Source organism: Callithrix jacchus, chromosome 5 (assembly GCF_049354715.1).
Source record: "Callithrix jacchus isolate 240 chromosome 5, calJac240_pri, whole genome shotgun sequence".
Lineage (NCBI taxonomy): Eukaryota > Metazoa > Chordata > Mammalia > Primates > Cebidae > Callithrix > Callithrix jacchus.
This window is the reverse complement of record NC_133506.1, coordinates 31,611,814-31,617,869: the sequence shown is the minus strand read 5'-3', so window position 1 is coordinate 31,617,869 and position 6,056 is coordinate 31,611,814.

Genomic DNA, 6,056 nt, shown 5'->3' with positions numbered 1-6,056 from the left:
CGGGAGGCCTTTAAGTGGTGATGATTAAGTCGTGAGGGCTCCTCCCTGGTGAAGGCTCCAGCCCAGCGTTCAGCTCTCACGCTTCACCTCTAACCTGTGAGGTTGCAGTGCTCATTCCCTCTAGGGACCATGCCTGTCCCACGTGCACCTCCCCTCACGCGGGGCAGTTTCTGAAATGTCTGAAGCTGCATCAGCTCACGCTGGCCCTCTGTGGTTGATACAGACAGAGGAGTCCTCCCCGGGCAGATGCTGGGGGGAGGACTCATGGGCAAGGATTTATTCGGGCAGGGACACTGGCCAGGGTCATCGATGTCCCCAGACCCCACAGCCCACTGGCAGCTGGCCACAGATTGACAGCTGGTTCAGTGGCCTCTTTGTGCAATGTGGCATTTGTGGGCTGCGGTCAGTGCTTCTGGCTGGAGCCAGAAGGGATGGAGGAGGAAGCAGGGGGTGGCCAGGCTGGATGGGCTCCAGAGTGGAACTTACACCAACGACCATTGGCCATTGAGACAGGACACTGGGTTTCACATTCCTGAGCTGGTCAGTTGATCATTAGTCTTGAGTGCCCAGGGTAGTGATGGGGGCTGTGGTCTCCCAGGCTCTTCTGCGGACGTGTGTGTGAAGGGGCTCTGGCAGCCGGAGTCATCTTTGAAGGCATTTGCGGGTAGGAGCTGCTGGGAGCTAAGTGTGCAGTGGCTCTGGACTGGTCAGGAGGACCTGAGGAAATTGGGCAGATGAGCAGACAGCATCGGGGCCTCTGTGGGGTGCCAAGTCTGCTCAGACAGCCAGAGCTGTCAGCTCACAGGCTGCAGCGGCCACAGACGCCACGGTGCACACAGACACCATCAAACCAGCTGTTGATCCGTGGCCCATTGCCAGTAGGGTCTGCATGTTGATGTCCCTGGTACTGAGGGTCATACTGCGTGCAGCGATGTGCTCTTTGAAGACAGTGGCCCAGTTCATTCCGTGACAGTCTACCAGGGTGGTTGTGTTGCTTCTAATTTACTGATGAGAAAAGTGAGACTCGGCAAAGTTCATGAGCCCCAAATTACCCAAATTGTTGGCACGCGTGGGAGTGTGCATTTGAACCAAAACTATGTGACCCCAAAGCCCATGAATGTGGACTTAGGGAAAACACAGCTCAGCTATGAAGTGTTTAATTGCGAACTGGGGTCCAGAGAATGGTGGGAAGCAGGGGCTGAGGACAGCCTTCTAGGCCCCAGTCCCAGGTTGGCCGTGGGGAAATGCCCAGACGTCTTCAGTTGAAATGCCATCTTGATTACATCTCTGGCCCAGGCTTGGCCCAGGACTTCCCATTCATTCTTCAGCTGCATGAGAGTGAATTGTTTTCCCAGCACAGCCGAGAGCTATAGGGCTGTAAACCAGAGGCCTTGAGTCCTGGCTGGCATCTGTCTGGCCTCCGCTGGCTGTGGGGCCTTGGGTGAGGCTTCCCCTTTTCCGAGCTTCAGTTTTCCAGCTGTTCTCCCAGGTTCCTTCTGGCTCCGATGTTTGCCAGTTGTGAGCTGGGGGCTCTCAGAGCTTCCTGTCTCCTGCTTCTTCCCACACCACCTTGCTGGGTCCCAGCTGTCTGTCATGGAAAGAATAAGGGAAAGACCCGTGGCATGGTTTCCCCTTGGGGGACACTGGGCATCTTTTTTCTTTCTGTTTCTTTTTGTAAGTAGACCCTACTCATTTATTCAAAATTAGCCGATATCAGTAATACTGTTAATTTAGAGAATATAGTTACATATACACATGGTCTTTTCATTTATACATTTAAAAATATTTATAGTATCTAAGGTATTACATCAGGCATAGCAGAAAACTTGTTTGGAAAAAATGTGTTACTTGTCAAGTTCAGCAGCACCAAGTTGAGGAGGTAAAATACGTCATAACATAGAATGTAAGTCAGCAGTAAAGGTCTATGACTATTTGGAAGAGAATGAAGAGAAGGGATCCTAGGAGGGGTTGCCATGATCTCTTTCTAACGGTCATCCCTCCTCCTCATTTGTCAATGGACACAAGTTAATGCCCAGTCACAAGAACAGCTCCCAAAGCTGGGTTGATTAATGCCTGTGTATGTGTATATGTATATTTTATATATATACATAATTTTAACTTTTCGATTCTGGTGGTATGTGTGCAGGTTTGTTCCTGGGAATAGTACACGATGCTGAGGTTTGGGGTATGATTGATTCTGTGATCCAGGTACTGAGCATAGTACCCAAAAGTTAGTTTTCCAGTTCTTGCTCCCCTAATTCTCTCCCTGCTCAATCAGTCCCCAGTGTTTATTGTTGCCATCTTTACACCCATGGGCACCCAGTGTTTGGCTCCCATTTATAAGAAAGAACATGCACTAATTCACTTGGGACAACGGCCTCCAGCTGCATCCCTGTTGCTACAAAGGACGTCATTTTGCTTTTTTGTGGCTGTGTAGTATTCCACGGCGTATATGTATCGCATTTTCTTTATTCAATCATCCGTTGGTCACCTGGGTGGATTCCACGTCTTTGCTGTTGTGAGCAGTGCTGGGATGATCACGTGAGTATGTGTGTCTTTTTGGTAGAATGACTTGTTTTCTTTTGGCTGTACACTCAGTAATGGGATTGCTGAGTCGAATGGTAATTCTGTTTCATGCTGTTTGAGAAATCTCCAAACTGCTCTTCACAGGGACTGAACCAATGTACATTCCCACCAGCAGCCTACAAGCACTCCCTTTCTCCACAGCCTCACCAGCATTTTTTGTTTTTTGACTTTTTAATGATAGCCATTCTGACTGGTGTGAGATGGTATCTCACTGTGGTTTTAATTTATTAATTCTTGTATTTTGATTCTTGGAGAAAATAAACAGGCACAGAGATTTAGGTGGATGGAGCTTTAATATTAATAAAACAGGGATTCTCCACCCCCCACTAAGCCAACCCAAACTGACAAACACTAGCTGTTAAACAAAACCAGCAGGACGATTTCTCCAGCGGAGGCTCATTTTTGCTTCCCCCTCCTAGACTCATGTAAGAGACAATGCAGAGGGCTCCGTGTGCTCCAGGAAGTGGCGGAGCCAGGTGGCATTAGATGAATGGCATCACTTCTGAGTGGGCAAGTGGCTTGCCGTGGGCTCCTGTGGCTGTATCGAGTGTGATTTCAAAAGGGAAAAAACCAACCATTGTGTCTGTGGTCCCAGGAAGCAGGGCCGAGTGCCTGCCAATGTTTGATTTGATTCTGCACATATGGTTCAGGTCACCTTGCTCAAACAAGGGCAGCGAGAGACACATTTCCAAAGAAAAAGAGGAATGTGTCTGGGGTGAGGACAGAACGACAGACGGGAGGGTATGGATGGAGTCAGACGTGGCAGAAAGAAACCACTGGAAGGCCACCTTGCTTAGGCATTTCCTACATGTTCTTTGGGTCCTAATATTTCACAGAAGTGCCGAAGAAGAGACCAAAGGTGATGGGCTGGGGTGGGTCTGGGGAGAGTTTGCACTGGGCCCCAGGCACTTCCTGACCAGAGCATTCACTGTAGACAGTTTACACAGGACACATTCCTGCTTATGATTCTGTGTCCATTACAATAGATAAGCTATGTTGGCATTTATATGTGCTGGGTTCGATTGAAGGTGTTTTCAGTTAAATACCTTAGAGCACAACTGAGCTCACTGAATCCTCTCACTTTACAGCTGAGGAACAGGGGCAAAATGAGGCTCAGCCCAGTCACTGAGGGGTCTCCAGGGAGTGGAAAACCCAGGCCTCGCCAACCCTAGTCCAGGCTTTTCTCTACCAAACCAATTATTTGACTGAAACATGGTCAGTTCCCTTGAAGTGGGAGGCCAAGCAGGATGACCTGCAAGGGTGGCATGAGTGGGTGCTGAGCCTGGTCCCCTTGGGCCTTGGGGCTTAGCCAGGTTACGTGGTCCAAGGATGGGTCTCTCAAGACTGACTCTTCCTGACTACAGAGTTTTGTCTTTTTCCTAAACTTCCCCTAAATCGAACTCTGCTTGATGTCTCTGTTTTTGAACTTTTAGCCTCTATTTGTCCCCAACCCTTGAAATAGCTGCTCTGCCTTTTCCACGCGGTCCTGAAGCTGGCATTGTTATCATCAGTGCCTTCACACAGCACATTACAGTTTGCAAATGACTCTTACAGGATGGCCCCATCTGACGTTCAAAGCAGCTCCGTGAGAAAGACGATTATTTCCATAATGAAACGGCATGGAAGCTGAAGCATCCTGTTCAACTCAACCCTGCCCGTATGTAGCAGAGGTGGGACGTGCATTTGAAATGTCTGACCCTGAGTTCCATATTCGTTCCAGCAGTCAGAGGCCTCACTGCAGTGGAAATGGAGCTTCTCTTGGTTCATTATTCAGAAAATATCTATTGAGCATCTGCCCCGTGCTGGGAGCTGCTCCAGGCCTTGGGGATACAGCAGAGAACCAGACAGACTCCCTGACTTCCAGGACCTAAGCATTTGGGGGTTGGTGTTCAAAACTCCCAAGAGGATGGCACGTTATGTTACAGGCTGAGTAATTCTGGATGGTTAAATCATCTGTGAGTTCCAGCATAACACTGTCCCCAAGAACGTTCTCCAGTAAGAGCACGAGTCTGCATGTAAACTCATTTCCAGGGTCTGAGGAGCGCTGTCAAAACGTACACACTGCTCAGGTCAGGAACACAGCGGTTGTGCTTGTTAGACAGGGAGATGGCATCCTGATTGAGGCCAGTGAAATAAAACACAGGTTTAATTATAGGAATCCTGGAATGTATGACAGAACGCAAGTGTGGGAATGTGGCTGGGCTTCAGCTAGATGAGTCAAAACTGGAACCAGAGATGGAAACCCCACTGGCTCTCTTTCTGTCTGTGTGTCTTCTCCTATTTTAATGTTGGCTCTATTCTTCAGTCTCACTGAAGCCAGTTTTCTCCGTGTGGCAGGACGCTGCACTGAAGGTTGCACGTGTTACCTCTTGTGGCTTCAGTCTCCCAAACAACGGGACAACGCCTGGGGCAGGGCTGTTGACCCACTGTGGGCCTGTGCACACGTGCACACACCATAGCTGGGGGGTGGTTAGTGGTACAGGGATGGTTGCGGGGGAGGCCACTGTGAGGAACACACGTCTGGATAGCCGTCTTGTAAGGCCATCCAGGGTTCTCCACCTTGGCTACTGGATGACCTCAGAATCACAGAGAAGAATTTGTCGAAGAGGCATTCTAAAACCTCCATTGGCCAGAGGTCCCAGGGACGGCCCATCTCCCTGACCAGGGCTCGGGCAGATGGCTGGTGGGCAACGGGGCAGTGGCTGTGGATGAAAAGATGGGGCATTATCCAAGGCAGTGCCCTTGTGCAGAGCCAGGCTTCTCCAGGAAGACAACCGGAGTCTATGTGGTGTGAATTGCCTTCTGTCTCCTGGAATCCAGGAGAGGGATGTTCTAGGGGGTTCCCAGCACAGAGCTTTCTCCCTTGGCTGTGTTTGTGTGTTTACTGGGATGGCACGGAGAGTTGCTTCCTTGCCATGGAGAGGCTGCCAACATTGACGTTCTTCGTTTGTGATGTTTTTGGGACTGTTGTGCAAAAATAAAATGCCATTTTTTTCCAATGTTTCTAAGATGTACACATTAAAAAAAACACAACTTCTCCAAGATTGGAATACACTGCAGAGTTGACGGCACGTCACAGCTCTCCTGCCAAGGGTGTCTGTTGTCCTCAGTACATAGAACAGTGGTCTTATATCAACGGTGTCTTAAATTCAATGAAGTGTGATCATTGTAGAGGCAAATTCCCTTGAAAACAGTGACGGCAAGTCATGGCAGAATGCGCCAGCCTGCCAACCTTAGATCATGAGATTCCGGAAACATGATTACGTGTTGAGTTCATTTGAGCAGGAAGCTCGAGGTTAGCCACCTGGGAAACACGGACTCCAAAGGAACGGGCTCAGCGCTCCACAAGCTGGGAGTTAGGGCTTCACTTACATAAGCTTAGGGGTTCCAGCATCTTCCATGCAAGGTCTGCGCATATGTTGTAGGGATTTGATCGGAGGCAGCTTGCTACATTCTAAGAATATTGCTTT